Source organism: Anabrus simplex, chromosome 11 (assembly GCF_040414725.1).
Source record: "Anabrus simplex isolate iqAnaSimp1 chromosome 11, ASM4041472v1, whole genome shotgun sequence".
Classification (NCBI taxonomy): domain Eukaryota; kingdom Metazoa; phylum Arthropoda; class Insecta; order Orthoptera; family Tettigoniidae; genus Anabrus; species Anabrus simplex.
In genome coordinates this window covers 78,493,969-78,513,280 of record NC_090275.1, presented here as the reverse complement: position 1 = coordinate 78,513,280, position 19,312 = coordinate 78,493,969, and positions in this window count along the sequence as shown.

Here is a 19,312-nt window from a genome sequence, read left to right as displayed (position 1 = left end):
CACATAACACTATCCTCCACCACAATATCACGCAGTTGCCTACAAATGGCAGATGCTGCCCACCCTCATCGGAGGGTCTACCTTACAAGGGTTGCACTCGGCTAGAAATAGCCACACGAAATTATTATTATTATCTCATTGACTGTAATTGATTACCATGATATCTTAATTTAATGCTGTAAAAATCTAAAAATCGTGTGTGGTTAAGCGAGTGAGGGGTATAAAACTTAGCTAGAGAACTTCTGTTCTAGATAGAAGGGGGAACGAGGATGTGGGAGGAGAAGATTATCCTGGACACGGAATTTGACAGATGTTCGATATCTACGATACGGCAACTTCAATATGGAAAACGGTAAATTCCTCCATGATGATTTGATTGCAGGCCTTCTGTGAGGACGAGCAGAAGAAGAAACATAGGACTGTGCCTATAGGCGCATCCTATTATGGAAAAGTACCGCCAACGCTATCTTAGAACAATTAAATTATTGTACGACCGTTGAATAAACATATGGAGTGTGATAATATATTAATTCATTATGTAATACCGATCAGTCCGGCTGCTTATCTGAATGGACAATCACAGTTAACTGTGTCCAGGTTCCGCCTTGTCAATAAAATTCAAGGCAAGGCAAGGGTGTATTCTGCCCGAAGACAGGTCCAAACCTCCACAGAGGTGTGCTTGAGCCGGAGTTTATGTACGGTAGGGTGGCCATTCCTTTCCGCTCCTCCATTCCCTTGCCCCCCACCAACAGCGCGTAGCAATCCATCCAAATCTTGACCACGCCCAATGTTGCTTAACTTCGGAGATCTCACGGGATCCGGTGTTTCAACACGGCTACGGCCATTGGCAATAAAATTCGGAATGTATTTTATAGTCTATCTAAACTATCATTTACAGATATACACACACACACGTAGACTTCAGCTTATGGTCAAGAAGAGAATTTGAAATTTCTCGAAACATGTACTTGTGTGTATGTATCTGTAAATGATAGTTTAGATATATAATTTAGAACCCGGAATTTTATGCACTAATAGGTTAGAATGCAAACTTACTGAAGCGAGAAGCAAGTATAGTAGGCCTATACCTTCACAACGATTATGCTGTGGGGTTTGCATAAACATTAGGGGTACGGCCCATCAGAACCCCTATAATTTATGTTACTCTTTCTACATTATGGAACAGCGGGTGGCCGGCATTACCTACTAACCAAATTAGTTTGCAATCTAACCTATTACCGTATGAAAATCCGGGCTTTATATATAATACATTCTAAATTGTAATGACAAGGCGGAACCTAGACACAATCAACAGTAATAATTAAGTCAGTATGCACCATTGGTGGCCATCATGGTCAAGTTAATAGATACTGAATGCACAATGTCAAGGTCTTCAGTTCAGAGAGTTCTCGGTTCGTTTCCCGGCCGGGTCGGGGATTTTAGCTGCGTCTAGTTAATTCCTCAGATTAAGGGGACTGATAGTTTGTGTTTGTTCCTATACATTCCTCTTCCTATACATGAAACACACCTCTCTACGACCCACCAGAGAAACATGCAATAGTGAATAGAACGCGCCATTTAGGGTTGGCGTCAGGAAGGGCGTCTGCCAGTAAAACGTGTGATACTCAGTTCACAATCACGACCCCACCAGCGTTTGGGGAAAGCGGTAGAAGAAGAAGGAGAACCGTCAACGAGACGAAAAGAAGTTCTCATAATCCGTCAAAAACATCGATTTCTAAGAAGAAGGGGAATAATAGTAACGTACTCTCAAAGAAAGGAAAAAAGAAAGTAAAGGAAGGAAGAAAGAAAAAAGCGTGAATTAAGAAGAGTGATGGATAATTTTCACACCGGTCTGAGCGGTTCAGACGATTGAGGCGGTGTCATTCCGACTCCATTTCGGCAGGTTCCATTCCACCTCAGTCCGGTGGTATTTGAATGTGCTCAAATACGTCAGCCTTGTGCTGGTAGATTTACTGGCAGGTAGAGAACTACTGAGGGAGTAAATTCCGGCACCTCAGCGTCTCCGAAAACCGTAAAAGTATTTAGTGGGACGTAAGGTGAAGAACATTATTATTATTAATAATTATAATTCCATTGGTCAATGCCAGAAGGAGAACCTTTCACCGTAAGACTTATCTATGTCAGTGTAACGTAAAGGAACTTGGAGAACCGTCAACGAGTGGTTGCGCGGGTTGAGTCCCGTAGCTATCGACTTGCATTCCGTGAACAGTAGGTTTGAAATCCACTGTCGGAAGCCCTGAAGATGGTTTTCTGTGGTTTCGCAATTTCACATGGAGAAAATGCTGGGACTGTACTTTAATATCTACTGTAAATGCCATGGACGCTTCCTTCCTACTCCTACCCCATTCTATCCCATCGTCGCCATAAGACCTATCTGTCTCGGTACGACGTAAATCAAATTGTACAAAAAATTATCCGGATCCGCTCAACACATCGACTTCTTCTTCTTCTTCTTCTTCTTCTTCTGATGATGATGATGATGATGATGATGATGATGAAGAAGAAGAAGAATCTTCAACGAAAAGAAGATACGTTTTCACTTGATCCGTTATTCTACACACATCGATTTCAAAGAAAGAAAGAAAGAAAGAAAGAAAGAAAGAAAGAAAGAAAGAAAGAAGAAGACCTTTCTTTCATTCCTTCAATGCTTCCTCTTTCTATTTATACTGTTTTGCTTGTTTAGGTATGTAATAATGGTTTATACATTTTATCATGTGTTGTACAGACTAAAGGACTTAAAAAGTCATTAATTAAGACTTTAACGAAATGTATGGCATCCATCTTAACAAAATATTTAAGATGGAGCAGTACTGGAGTGGGGACCATAGAAATAAAATCATACATACCTTTTATTAGGTGTTCCTTTTCTTTGGAGAGCTCTTGGCCTGTGTACCCTTAGCACAGCAAACTGGCCCGCAGCACACGAGGACAGGCGGGCGGACTGAGGTTACCACAAGGTCCGCCTCTAGGACCAGTAGTACAGCAACACTCCTCCCTCGTGCCAGACCGGCTAGACTTGGCCATGTGCTGGACAGACGACTATGTGTATACAATACAAGGTGATGACCTCTTAGCTGCACGTGGGGGAGATTCGGGCACACGCTACCAATTAGAACAGCGGACTTCAAGCTCTTCATGCTTGCACCGCACTGATATTCAGCGTGGACATACTACCTTGAAAGCCGAGGAAATACTCTTCTTTCACTCTGGCGTTTCCCATCTTCGGATCCTTGGCTGAATGTGTCATCGCAGTGACCCTCGGTTCAATTTCTTGCCTGGAAATGGCTCGAGGACTGGATGTTTGTGTTTGTGATTTTCGACAAAAGAGTAGTGTTACGAAACAGTTGCAAACTGTGGGCTGGGAAGACTTGAGAATAAGGAGCCGAACTGCTCAACTAAGTGGTAGGTCTATGTTCGGAGATATCTGGAGAAAATGGTGTAGAATGACACTATGCCCATAAAATTAAAAGAAGCATTTAGACAGATAGTGCTGGAGGAAGGGGCATTGCACGGTGTTGCCACGTTCCTAGATTGCTTTATGCTTCCCTTCGCTTCCGGATCACTTGTTCGATCGTTCAGACTGCTGTGTTCTGTTGTACACAACTCAGAAGTGAGAGGTTTGGTAATTCCAAGTAACATGAGCCGCCCATCAGGCTTATCTCCGTGGCAACCGCCCACGTTTTCATAGCAATAGTACCCCCTACTCCCTTCTCCCCACCCAGGCAATAAACGGACCTCGCTATAAGAACTGTCAGAATGAATCTTTCAATATTACGATTATAGTAAACGGAAAAGATTGAGTGGAGTGTTCAAAAGTAGGAAAGAGTATAATATGGATATAAAGATTGAATTAAAGGGGAAAATTTCTTTCATTAGAAGAGGAATTATGGTTTGGAATCATTTTCCAAGGCATGTATCCGATAAATGTCCAAGTTGTTCGAAATCATATAAGAAACGTCTCGGTAAACAACTGGTAGGTAATGTACCACCTGGGTGACGGTTCTTCTTCTTCTTCTTCTTCTTTATCTGTTTACCCTCCAGGGTCGGTTTTTCCTTCGGACTCAGCGTACTGTTCACTGGCGCCATCACTTAGTGAAACCGGAAAATACTTATGCATACATGGTAGATCATTTGAGAAAAGTTTAAAAAATAGCTGAACTAACCAAACTAACTAACCAAACTAAAATCGAAAAAGTGAAGGCAATATACATGAAAAGAACAATGGGAGTATAGAAGACAGCACCATCACGAGTTATATACGATATGACGGGTGAAACCTATTTCATAGAGGACATCAGGTTGCAATATCGCCTACCATCAACAGGGCCATATCAGGAGCTACTGAGGAAACGAACTATGAAGAGTGAAGAAATACAGTTGGAATTCTACAGCTCACCGGTTATAGTGGAGAAGTCCTGGACCAGAGAATACCAGGAACAACTTCTCCCACTAAATAGTTCGTACTTCCGTTTTGTTTTTTGTTTTGTTTTGTTTTGTTTTGTTTTCTTGCTAGTTGCTTTACATCGCACCAACACAGTACTATGCTCAACTTGAGCAATAATTAAATAAATAGCTGCAGTTGCTTAAGTGCGGCTTAAGTATTCGGGAGATAGTGTGCTCGAACCTCACTTTCGGTAATACCTAAGACGGTTTTTCGTGGTTTTCCCATTTTCACACGTGGCAAATGCCGAGGCTGCACCTTAATTAAGGCCACGGCCGCTCCCCTCCCACGTCTAGCCCTTTCCTGTCCCATCGTCGGTATAAGATCTATCTGTGACGGTGAGACGTAAAAACCACTAGCATAAATGATACAGGCCCGGTTTATTCAACCTCAGTTAATACTTAACTGCATGTTAAGATGATTTAATGCATCCGGGAGATAGTAGGTTCGAATCCCACTATCGGCAGCCCTGAAAATGGTTTTCCGTGGTTTCCCATTTTCACACCAGGCAAATGCTGGGGCTGTACCTTAATTAAGGCCATGGCCGCTTCCTTCCAACTCCTAGGCCTTTCCTATCCCATCGTCGCCATAAGACCTATCTATGTCGGTGCGACGTAAAGCCCCTAGCAAAAAAAAAAAAAAAGATAATTTAACAGTGAACTTAACCAAATTAGCATTTATTCAACATTCGTTAAAACAAACCATCGGTTAAACTCTCAGTTACGTTATCTTAACTGCCCAGGTTCAAGCACATAAATTCTCTGTTAGCTCAAAATATGGCAGGTGAATTCGACACACAATTTCTGTAATTGGAATAGAATACACCTTTTATAGAGATAGAAACAATAGGATGATTTTTTATAGTTCTTCTTCGTTTTTTTTTTACTTTTTCTTGCGCACTACGTCTAGCCACTGGTTTGATATAAGTATCACTAACCAAATACTAACAAACGGAAGTACACCGAGCTCGATAGCTGCAGTCGCTTAAGTGCGGCCAGTATCCAGTGTTCGGGAGATAGTAGGTTCGAATCCCACTGTCGGTAGCCCTGAAAATGGTTTTCCGTGGTTTCCCATTTTCACACCAGGCAAATGCTGGGGCTGTACCTTAATTAAGGCCACCGCCGCTTCCTTCCCACTCCTAGCCCTTCCCTGTCCCATCGTCGCCATAAGACCTATCTGTGTTGGTGCGATGTAAAGCAACTAGCAAGAAAACAAAACAAAACAACAAAAAAAAAAACGGAAGTACGAACTATTTAGTGGGAGAAGTTGTTTACTGTATAATTAGGAATATTATATACTTCTACACGTAGTAATAAGTATACATTTGTTAGTTACATTTATTATACAGGGTGTTAGGTGTATACCTGCAGATATTTCTTCTAGCAATAGAGAACGATGTGACGAACCACTATATATCAAACTTTTAGTAATTCTCGGAAGTTATTTTCGAGAGCAAAGAGATACGATGTTTTTAGAATAGGTAGTATGCCTTGTTCTTGTGAATGAATAGCTTCCCTTTGAGAACAGGCGAGTCACGCGCCATGCGTGCCAAACTGGTTTCTGTTTATGTTTAAGTACAACAGCTGAACGCTACCACGAGATGTTACGTAACATCCTTGTCAAACTGGTTTTATGTTTAAGAGCAACTGAGCTAAGATAACAGCTGAAGGTGGCTACTACAGTAGCGTATGCCTTGTTACGTTACATTCTCGCCAGACTGGTTTCGTAGTTGTCAGTATTCAGTTTCCGTCTTAGGGGCTTCAGACAACCCTGGTCATCGGTTTCGGACCCTGGATGTACCGAATTCTCAGTGTTAATACTGGTTCATTTGCTGTTATGTCCTTTAAGGGATTGGGATACGTGTGGTCATCAGCCCCGTGGTCTAGTGAGTATGGAAATGACCTGAAAACCTGAATCGGTGAGGGACCTGTACGAGCGTGTGATATAATTATTGGTTGGTATAGGCGCGCCGGGACGGGAAATACAGTAGATCCCCGTTGTGCATTGCGTAAAGGTACAAGAAAGATGGCAGGTCCTTACGCCAACGAAAGCAGTTATGGGATGCCCAAATGAGTAGGATCGGAATTGAATTATCGAAACACATCGAACGTTTAGTTTCAAAGGAATATTGGACATGTTATACAACTACAGTAAATAAATTAAACGTACCTACATTTCGTGCCTCCTTCCGGGCTGAGTTGCTCAGACGGTTGAGGTGCAGGCCTTTTGATTCCAACTTTACAGGTTCGGACCTGGCCCAGTCCGGTGGTATTTGAAGGTGCTCAAATACTGTAGGTCAGCCTCGTGTCGGCAGATTTTCTGGTACATAAAAATAACTCGTGCGGGACTAAATTCGGGCACCTCAGCGTCTCAGAAAACCGTAGAAGTAGTTAGTGGGACGTAAAGCACTTAACGTTATTATTATTATTATTATTATTATTATTATTATTATTATTATTATTATTATTATTATTATTATTATTAGGTCATTAAAAGCTGAAATACGTGGAAGAAAATAGTAAAATATGCGTGGTTTAAGAGGAAACAAGATGAAATGTATGTCACGTGAGTTAGCATCGTTCGCAGTAGTTACCTACAGATTACTATGCGTAAAACGAGAACCAGGTCAAGCTCGTGGGGATGAGTCAGCTGTAATCTCGTATTGTGTATAAACATCAAACATACACATCAATAAATATAAGAAACATAAACAAGGTTACACGTTAGAGACATGTAGCTATTAACCTGAACGCCAGGCCGACGGTCGCTTTCATGAGTACAGATGAGTTATCAAATTATACACAATCTACAGATGTCGAACTTATCTAAGAAGATTCCGCCACAACTATATTACATTTTACTATGATGGTGCTAATAACAAATCGCAGCAGCTATTGGCTTTACGTCGCACCTACACAGGTAGGCCTTATGGCGACGATGGGACTGGAACAGGCTAGGACAGGGAAGGAAGCGGCCGTGGCCTTAATTAAGGTACAGCACCAGCATTTGCCTGATGTGAGAATGGGAAACCACGGAAAAACATCTTTTGGGCTGCCGAGAGTGGGGTTCGAACCCACTATCTCCCGAATAATGGATACTGGCCACACTGAAATGAAATGTCGTATGGCTTTTAGTGCCGGGAGTGTCCGAGGATAAGTTCGGCTTGCCAGATGCAGGTCTTTTGATTTGACTCCCGTAGGCGACCTGCGCGTCGTGATGAGGATGAAATGATGATGAAGATGGCACATACACCCAGTTCCCGTGCCAGGAAATTTAACCAATTAAGGTTAAATTTCCGACCCTCCCGGGAATCGAACACGGTACCCCTGTGACCAAAGGCCAGCACGCTAACCATTTAGCCATGGAGCCGGACTTAAGCGACTGCAGCTATCGAGCTCGGTAAATCGCAGCAGATTACGCTACAGCGTGTTGAGATGATGTCGGTAGAATACAGTATACCTGTTAAGACATAAGGCTGCAGTAGAAGAAGAGGAAGAAGAAGGTAACGAGAGCCACATAGTCAAGCAGCACACAGCTGAACAAAGTGCACATTAGTGACACGAACATAAGAGTGGCGTGGTCGCGGGAACTACAGTCGCATTCGTAACACTCTGTTGTAGAAAAATAATGAACTAATATACAGTACGGGCTCCGTAATTCCAGGTGGACGGTAACAAGACTATCTCGAATAGAAAAGTACGGATTTACGAACGTACACGAAAACTCCTGTGAACAACATAATGTACCTATGTTAAACATTACAGTACAACAGGTTAAAAAACAAAAACATACAGATTGCATTAAAAGAAATGTTAAACTTTCTTTTGTAAATTAACAAAACACTCTAGGCAATCTTCTTAAGTTAAATGTTAACTTATAGTTCCTATTTCAGTAATGATGAATATAAAACGATTATTTTATTGAATATTTATACGTGACGACGACGACGATGATGATGATGATGATGATGATGATTGCTGCCTTAATGTCATCGGCCCTTAAAACGCAAAGTGTCCTCTGTTTTAACTCGTAGGGAATAAGAAATATAATATAAATTGCTGGAAGCCTTTCCCGATAGATTCATGAAGGGCGACCCGTGTTCTGTTCTGCCACACGATACACTAGCAGCATATAATGGTATTCGTGGTATTCATACACTGGCATTATTCAAATACTACTACTGATGCTACTTCTACGACGTAACTCGCGTACTAGTGCGGACGATAATTCGCATCTCTGACAGCTGTTATTCAGGTCAAGGTCAGAGAGACCGGTTTCATGTAGGGGTGGGGAACCCGTCCAGCGACATCTCCGTCGCTAAGAAAAGCAGACAACCGGCATGTGACAGGTCTAGTGCTTTTGTCGAACTGCTTACGTGGAATATTCTCCCACAGTGCGATTTCAATATCATGGTCTTTTGGGAGTCCAACTCGCCGTATGCAGAAACAACCCGTGTTGACGTGTACGTAAATAAAGTTTATTACGTCAACGAAAGAATGCATGGGATAGAATTTCAAAGTGAGTAGTATCGGAATTGAAATGTCAAAACACATCGAACGTTTTACTTCATAAAGTAAGGGACATGTTATAAACATAAATTAATTAAACGTACCTTCCTTTCGTGCTTCTAACCGAAGAGAACATGTTTAAATGTAAATGAGAACCTTCTAGCTTACTGCTGATTTTGCAGTGCCTATTCAACGTATCAAAATAAACGTTGCCAGGCTGAGTGGCTCAGACGGTTCAAGCACTGGTTTCATGAACTTAGCAGGCTCGATCCTGGCTCAGTCCGCTGGTATTTGAAGGTGCTCAAATACGACCGCTTCTGATCGGTAGATTTACGGGCACGTTAAAGATTACCAGTGGGCAAAAGTCCGACACCGCGCGTCTCCATTGGCACGTGAAGATTATTATTATTATTATTATTATTATTATTATTATTATTATTATTATTATTATTATTATTATTATTGGGCGAGTTGGCCGTGCGATTAGCTTGCATCCGTCGAAAAGCAACTAACAATATTATTATACAAACTGTGTTAGTCTATTATTACTATTATGAAAATAAAAGTTAATCGCCCCACTCAAACTTCGTAGCTCGTAATCTGTCAGAAAACACTAAAGAAAATTGTGAACTTTTAACAGGTCCGAATTATTATTAATAATATAATTGCAGACATGTCTCAGAAATTACCGAAGCATGTACTTACAAATTGTTTTACGTCGCACCGACACAAATAGGTCTTACGGCGACAGTGGGAGAGAAAAGGGATACAAGTGGGAAGGAAGCGTTCGAAGTCTAATAAAGGTACAGTTCCAGCATTTCCCTGATGTGAAAATGGGAAACTACGGAAAACCATCTTCCCGGGTACCGACAGTGGAGTTCGAACCCACTATCACCAGAATACAAGCTCACAGCTGCGCGCCCCTAACCGCACGATCAACTTACTCTAAGCCCCATTGCCGGTCTGCGTAGCTCGGACGATAGAGCGCTGGTCTTCTGATCCCACCTTGGCAGGTTCGAAGGCGGCTCAGTTCGGTGGTATTTGAAGGTGCTGAAATACGCCAGTCTCGTGTCTGTGGATTTACTTGCATTTAAAAAAGGACTGCTTTACAAAATTCTGGCACTTCAGCGTCTTCGAAAACCGTGAAAATTAGTTAGTGGAACGTAAAGATAGTAGTAGTAGTAGTAGTAGTAGTAGTAGTAGTAGTAGTAGTAGTAGGAACATTATTATTACGGACGTTTTAATTAAACGGGTCCGTTACATTACCTATCGGCACTTACTGTCCGGTAATTAGCCTTCTGTCCACCTCTGTGGTATAGTGGTTAGTGTGATTAGCTGCCAACCCCCGTAGGCCCGTGTTCCATTCCCAGCTCCGCCACGAAATTTGAAAAGTGGTACGAGGGCTGGAACGGGGTCCACTAAGCCTCGGGAGGTCAAATGGGTAGAGATGGTTCGATTCCCACCTCAGCCATCCTGAAAGTGGTTTCCCGTGGTTTCGCACTTCTCCAGGCAAATGCCGGGATGGTACCTAACTTAAGGCCACGGCCGCTTCCTTCCCTCTTCCTTGTCTATCCCTTCCAATCTCCCCATTCCCCCGCAAGGCCTACACAAGACCCCTGTTCAGCATAGAAGGTGAGGCCGCCTGGGCGTGGTACTGGTCATTCACCCCAGTTGTATCCCCCGACCCAATGTCTCACGCTCCAGGACACTGCCCTTCAGGCGGTAGAGGTGGGATCCCTCGCTGAGTCCGAGGGAAAACCAACCCTGGAAGGTAAACAGATTAGGAAAAAGAAGAATAAGCCTTCTATTAGAAATGCCCGGCGGCAATTCCATAGTAGACCGAGCTCGATAGCTGCAGTTGCTTAACTGCGGCCAGTATCCAGTATTCGGGAGATAGCAGGTTCGAACCCCACTGTCGGCGGCCCTGAAGATGATTTTCCGTGTTTTCCCATTTTCACACCAGGCAAATGCTGGGGCTGTACCTTAATTAAGGCCACGGCCGCTTCCTTCCCACTCCTAGCCCTTTCCTGTCCCATCGTCGCCATAAGACCTATTTGTGTCGGTGCGACGTAAAGCATCTAGCAAAAGAAATCCACAGTAGCTATTGTTCCTTCGAGCAATGTTCACGCATGGTTGCAACTACGGTTTTTAAAATCTGTCTCATTAATAACAATATGACTGAATACTTACAGCCTTTTCTTTCAGTGTCCACCGTCCTTTCATTGACCTGAAAAGTTTATGAATAAGCATAGACAACTCGCATTGTCTATTGTCAGAAATTCATCGTAGACTGTCGCAATACGCTCATTTTTCATTTACTTATTAACTATTTCCTTTCATTTTGTCAGGTTGGATCACTGAGTAATGCCATTGACGTCTTATAAATCACACACAACTACACAATACTTTATTCGCACGTATGTGCTGGTGCGTATCTTCGAGGTCACTGTAAGGATCCTGTGTACATTTCACACAGAGTACCCTAGACCGGTTTTCGAGTACAGCAAGTGGCCTGGCACGTGAGTCATCCTCGCCTACTTGCCAAGCCTTTAGGGGAAGTGCACAACAACATGTGTTGGCCTGCGATAAGAAACAGGTTCAACAAGCCCTAGACTCTGCTACTGTACTTCCACTACGCGTGGACAGGATGACGTAACCGGTATATCCTGCTACGGCCGTTCAAAACACATTAGGTCTTGAAATATTTGGCTCAGTTATGGGCAAACTAATAGGACAAGATAAAAAGTACATAGCATATATTGTGAGATGTCTTTTTCTTTGCCGACTAGCTTAATATCTGCACGTATACACCTAACACCCTGTATATCACGGCGTATTACTACAACACACAAACATGACCAGATCACAAATAAGGGATTCAGGATTTTTCATATTAGATCGTGTCCGACTCGTTGGCTGAATGGTCAGCGTACTGGCCTTCGTTTCAGAGGGCCCCGTGTTCGATTTCTGACCTGGTCAGGGATTTTAACCTCCATTGGTTAATTCCAATGGCCCGGGGGCTGGGTGTTTGTGCTGTCCCCAACATCCCTGCAACTCACACACACCACACATAACACTATCCTCCACCACAATAACACGCAGTTACCATACTATACATGGCAGATGCCGCCCGCCCTTATTGGAGGGTCTGCCTTACAAGGGTTGCACTCGGCTAGAAATAGCCACACGAAATTATTATTATATTATATCGCGTTATTAGTCTTGTTTCAGTTGCTTTATCGTACGTTGGCTAACGTCAGTATGCACATTAATATATATTTTTTTGCTAGCGGCTTTACGTTGCACCGACACAGATAGAACTTATAGCGACGATGGGATAGGAAAGGCCTAGGAGTTGGAAGGAAGCGACCGTGGCCTTAATTGAGGTACAGACCCAGCATTTACCTGTTGAGAAAATGGGAAACCACGGAAAACCATTTTCAAGGCTGCCGACAGTGGGATTCGAACCTACTCACAGCCGTGCGTGCCTAACCGCATGACCAACTCGCCCGGTCACATTAAATTCACTACAAATTTCTGCTAAGCATCACTTTAAGCTTTGAGCACTTTCTATAGTAGGCATATACTTGGAAATAATTTCCAAAATTGACTTCGCGCTCCTAGGTTTGCAGGTATTTTTAAACAAAAGCGCATTGGAGCGCGCTCAAAAACTGCATGGTTCTGCCACTACCTTCTAGATTCTCGCTGATCGCGACTTCTGTGGGAGTTAACCCCGTGTTAGCTAATAGTTCCCAGGAAATGTTTCGATAAACGCAAGAATCTTAACATGCTGCTAAACCGGGCGAGTTGGCTGTGCGGTTAGGAGCGCGCAGCTGTCAGCTCACATCCGGGAGATAGTGGAATCGAACCCCACTGTCGGCAGCTCTGAAGATGATTTTCCGTGGTTTCGCATTTTCACACCAGGAAAATGCTGGGGCTGTACCTTAATTAAGGCCATGGCCGCTTCCTTCCCATTCCTAGGCCTTTCCTGTCCCATCGTCGCCATAAGACCTATCTGTGTCGGTGCGACGTAAAGCAAATAGCAAAAGCATGCTGCTAAATTTTAACGCTATGTTTACAAACAATGCGTTACTGTTCTTTTAAATGAGACTGAATAAACCGGGCCATAGATTGAAATTTACCGGGCGAGTTGGCCGTGCGCGTAGAGGCGCGCGGCTGTGACCTTGCATCCGGGAGATAGTAGGTTCGAATCCCACTATCGGCAGCCCTGAAAATGATTTTCCGTGGTTTCCCATTTTCACACCAGGCAAATGCTGGGGCTGTACCTTAATTAAGGCCACGGCCGCTTCCTTCCAACTCCTAGGCCCTTCCTATCCCATCGTCGCCATAAGACCTATCTGTGTCGGTGCGACGTAAAGCCCATAGCAAAAAAAAAAATGAAATTTTACTTTGTTAAGCGATTTATGATCCACTCTGTATTTCGTTTTCATTTACAAATACGAGGAATTCTCTTTATTTTCCACTCGAAGTAAAGTCAAGGGAAGAATTCTGAAGTTGTCCACATCTGCAGTACGTGGAGGGGTTCACACGTTGTAACTCATTATTGGATTGTTAACCTTCGAACTCTCCAGGCAGACAGGGTGTCAGAAAGAGCCACTAATCCCGGACAAGGAGAGAATATCAGGTCCCTCTTACAATTGTTACACTTTTGGCTACAAAACATTTAATCCGATAAACTACGTGTTCTCCTTTTACCTGCTAAAAAAGAAAGTTTAGATTTATTTTCTTTACACTTGTGGTTCTCAATGCCAGGGTGAGGAGACACACAATGGCACACTGGATGAAAGGACACGGGAAGGGGAAATGGGGGAGCGGGCATGATGTTGAACCACTGGACCGGGAACAGAGTAGCTGGTAAGGAAGGAGTAACTGAACTTGGTCACAAAAGTGAGAGACAACCTCTTCTATTTATTATTATTATTATTATTATTATTATTATTATTATTGATTTCGCGTTCTATTTACTAGTTTTACGGTTTTCGCAGACGTCGAGGTGCCGAAAATTCTCCCTGCAGGAGTTCTTTTACGTATTAGTAATCTGGCGGCATGGGACTGGTAAACTTCAGCACCTTAATATTATACCACCGAACTGAGTGGGGGTTCGAACCCCCTAACTTCGGCTCAGAAGGACAGCGCTTCTACCTTCTGAACCACTTTGCTCGACTTATAATAATAATAATAATAATAATAATAATAATAATAATGCATCCGGGTGATAGTGAGTTCGAATCCCACTGTCGGCAGCCTTAAATATGGTTTTCTGTGGTTTTCCCATTTTCACACCAGGCAAATGCTGGGGGGCTGTACCGTAATTAAGGCCACGGCCGCTTCCTTCCAACTCCTAGGCCGTTCCTATCCCATCGTCGCCATAAGACCTATCTCTGTCGGTGTGATGTAAAGCCACTACCAAAATGATGATGATAATAATAATAATAATAATAATAATAATAATAATAATAACAATAATAATTCAGTGGCGAACCTCAGCCGAGTTGCCGATTATTCCCTTCATCATGTCTGGGCGAGTGGATGATGCAATAACCACCTGACCCAAGGTCTGTCAGGACCTTGACCTGACCCATATACTGTAGCTCGCCCAGTGATGTAATGGTATCAGCTAGTCTGCGATAAGCTTTCGTACAGCGTACAACGTGATTGCTTCTTATTCTGTAGCAACCTCGTATATCATATAAGATACGTCTGATGTTTCACTTTTTCGATCTGAAACGTAAGGAGACGTGTTGTATCATATATTCTGGGCTTTATGTTTCAAGTTTTTGTTTTCCATTTAAAGGTATAAGTGACAGGATCGTGTAAGTGCGGAAACTCGGTATAATCCAGACTTATCATACTGTATATATGACATGGCCTACATACAAATTTAGAATCCAAAATATTGTTTTTACAGGTTTGAATTCTACCTCCCCCCCTTAACATTAAACGAAACACACCATGCTAATGTCTAAAATTCTTCCACCCCCCCCCCCCAGCGGGCATCCCAGCCAATTTACTTTTTCTCTTTCTTCTTTTTTGCAGGTTTGGCATATTTTGATCCCTAAGAGCCCACTAAACGCTGAAATGGTTTCTAAAATGCCTAAATTTGGCTTTGGGTCTAATAATAATAATAATAATAATAATAATAATAATAATAATAATAATAATAATAATAATAATAATAAAGTTGTTTGGGTCATCAGTCCATACACTGATTTGATGCAGCTCTCCATGCCACCCTATACTCTGCTAATCTTTTAATATCTACGTAACTACTACAGCCTACATCTGCTCTAATATGGTTATCATATTCATACTTTGGTCTACCACTACGGTTCCTATCGGCTACACTTCCCTCAAAAACTAACTGAACAAGTCCTGGGTGTCTTAAGATGTGTCCTACGTACTGTCTCTTCTTCTGATCAAATTTCGCCAAATCAATCTCCTATTACCAATTAGAATCAGTATTTCTTCATTCGTGATTCGATCTATCCGTCTCACCTTCAGAAATTTTCTGTAAGGGTACATTTCAAAAGCTTCTATTCTATTTATTTCTGAGCTGGTTATCATCGTGTTTCACTTTCATACCGTGTCACGTTCCCCGCGAAAGTCTTCAAAAACATCTTTCTAATTCTTATATCAATGTTCGAAGTGAGCAAATTTATTTTCTTAAGGAAGGTCTTCCTTGCTTGTGCTAGTCTGAAATAATAATGAAATAATAATAATAATAATAATAATAATAATAATAATAATAACACCGAGCTCGATAGCTGCAGTCGCTTAAGTGCGGCCAGTATCCAGTATTCGGGAGATAGTAGGTTCGAACCCCACTGTCGGCAGCCCTGAAAATGGTTTTCCGTGGTTTCCCATTTTCACACCAGGCAAATGCTGGGGCTGTACCTTAATTGAGGCCACGGCCGCTTCCTTCCCACTCCTAGCCCTTTCCTGTCCCATCGTCGCCATAAGACCTATCTGTGTCGGTGCGACGTAAAGCAACGAGCAAAAGAAAAGTAAATAAATAATAATATGCAATAAAATTACGATAATACCATATTTAACCCTATTTCAATTGCTATCCAATTTAAGAAAGAATACCGACTCTTATTTAAGAAAATAACTATTTAGCGTGCCAGTAAGACAGTAAACCTGACGATAGGATCGATCTCGCAGCCTTCAGCATAAGATGTGTCTAAATAACCAAGTAGGTTACGTAATTTGCAAGGTGGTAAAGATATTCGGTTCTTCTTCTTGTTTCGTTGATGCCCCTTGGACCACGTGGTTCGTAATTCTGGTGAGCTTTCTTCGTAGCCCAGTGTTCCTGCATCAATGCGCTGTGGGTTGCTTTCCTTTCCTGAGTCCACTTCACTCCCGCTCGCAGGACGCAATGTTTTAGCTGTTAGCGACTGGAGAGTGTCAGATGTTCTGATCAGCATTATAAATTTATCCCTGATAAATATATACGTGGGATCAAGTTTAAAAATTATGGGTCTTCTTGAAACAATTCCGTCCATATAGCATTCGTTCCCTTCCCCCTAGAAAGGGTATTGAGGATTCTTGAGGTCACTAGGCATTCGGTTTATTATTATTATTATTATTATTATTATTATTATTATTATTATTATTATTATTATAAGTTGCTTTACGTCGCACTGACACAGATAGGTGTTATGGCGACGATGGGATAGAAAAAGGGCTAGGATTGGGAAGGAAGCGGTCTTAATTAAGGTACAATCCGAGCATTTGCCTGGTATGAAAATGGGAAACCACAGAGAAACCATCTTCAGGGGTGCCGGCAATGGGGTTCGTTCGGTTCGTCCAGAAGGACGGAGGTTCCATTCCCCGTCGGGAAGTCCCAAAATTTTGAAATGAGGTTTCCTCTTCAGGAGAGGCGCATGGCCCTGAGGATTAATCAGGCTGCAACAAAAATGAGAGTTAACCACTCTTACCTCACCAAGTGCCGTGGTCAAGGTTGTTGGAAGCTATTACTTTTAACTCCTTCAAGGTCCTTTGTGACCTGCACGAATATGACTCCTCCTCCTCCTCTTTCTTCTTCTTAGTCTGTCATTATTATTGCAATTATTATAATAATTATTTTAAGTGGCAATAAATATTCTGACCTATTCTGAGTGTATGATCATCACCTATTATGATGGATGAAGAAACCAATCACTTGCTTTGGGAGGCGCGTGTGATAGGAGAGTTTGAGGAGAAAAGAAGTGGAAAGAAAGAAGGAAAGAAAGAAAGAAAGAAAGAAAGAAAGAAAGAAAGAAAGAAAGAAAGAAAGAAACTGATCAAGATCTGTACATGAACCAGAAAGCAAGAGTGCGGATAGGGAATGAGACATCGCAAGAGATCAAGATAGGGAGAGTAGACAATATCATTATTATATATTTGGAAGAGATTTTAGGATTGTGCTTGGGTGGGGAAAAAAGTATCAATATTGGTGGAAGAAGGGTTGAATGCATCAGATTTGCTGGCGACATGGCGCTTTTAGCAGAAGGTGGAAGGACATAGAATGAAATGTTAAGAAAGCTAAGTAAGGCATGGGATGAATTAAAATCCACAGCATGTTTCCAGTCATTCGACCTGACAGAAATGGAATGAATGAAGCCCCGATCTAGCCACGAGGATAGGAATTGTACCGGTTGCCGAAGCCTATCGCACTCCTCTGGGACAATGAGTAGTGACTGACAGATGGCATGCAATGGTATTGGACAGTATTGCTGGAATGAAAGATGACAGGGAAAACTGGAGTACCCGGAGAAATTTTTTTTCCGCCTCCACTTTGTCCAGCACAAATCTCACATGGAGTGACCGGGATTTGAAGCACGGGACTCAGTGGTGAGAGGCCGGTGCGCTGCCACCTGAACCACGAAGGGTCTCGTGTAAAGAATATGAAACGAAAATAAATAAAGGTAAAGCAAAAGGGATGGGTTATAGGTTTAAATATCAGAAGAGTTAAGTACGCGATAGGACATGAGGAAAGAGAACAGATAGGGTCCCAAGTAGGCTATCTGGGAAGCTTGATGATGGAGAATATGCAAAGGAGACAAGAAATCAGTCAGGAAAGCAATGGTTAGAGAAACATTTAACAGGAAGAAGAGACTGAATAATGAACTGAGGAAACGTCTGACGACCTGCTTAGTTTGGAGTGTTAGTTTTGTATGGGGATGAAATCTGGACAAAGACGAAAGACGATTAGAGAAGAATTGAAGCCTTTGAGATATGGATGTACTAATAAATGGAGGGAGAAAAGTCAGTTCGGCCGATAGACTGAGGAACGAAGAGGTGTTAGAGAGGAAAGAAGCATGGTCCAGACTGTGAAGAATAGGAAAAAAGAAATGACGTAACTGGATAGGACACAATTTGTGAAAGGGATGCTTGCTAGTGGAGATAATGCATTGATAATAAGAAAGAAAGTCGGAAGAAGAAGATCCCAGAGTTTAGATGATATGAGCAGAAGAGAAGGAAGCTACGAAATAATGAAGAAGAATGGAGGGCGATCTAGTGAAACCTGCCACTGGGCAGAACATTTAAACGGTGATGAAGAAATATACTGATATGGATTTCCCTCAGTTGAGCACCCTTAAATGCCAACGACTGCGCTGGATAATGTCACAACAACTAAACTGTTTATCTGCTTTACTATTGTGGATGTTATACTATCCGCCAACCCGTGTTGTACGGCTAGTATGCCAGTACTTACCCGAAGGCCCCGGGTTCGATTCACTGTTTTTAGTGGATTTTAATGCTTGGGCGGGATTTATTTAGTTTTGGCAACCGAGGCTCTTAATGGGCTGTATTTGGCAAGGTAGCATCATATTCATCAACCTACGATAGTCACTCAGTAACTTGCGTGTATAATGCTGTCTTCTGAGTGTATGATGGTCACCGATTATGAGTTCGTAGATGGCTGAAGAAACCGATCACTCGCTTTAAGAGGCGCGTGTTAAGCATGCAGGCGACGTGATCATCCATCGAAGTTGATGTTTCTTAATCATTTGCTCAATGTTCCTGGTATCCGCGTCTTTCATGACACAGCGCTGGTGTTCGTCCGACGGTCTTGCCATTTCGCTTTACGAGGTATTTTTCTAGATATTTTATTTGTCTTGTGCCAGTATTCCAAGTCTCGTACCCATTATTAAGTGCTAGTATTACATGACAGTGTGAACATATACCTTAGCACGGTCTGGACACCGAGTCACGGTTTTCGAAGACCCTCAAATGTTCTTTGTTGTTTTAATGTCGGTCATATCGAGCTAGTCGGCTGCGTGGTTCGGGTGACGTAACCGTGAGATTGCATTCTCGAGTTTATGGTTTCGAATCC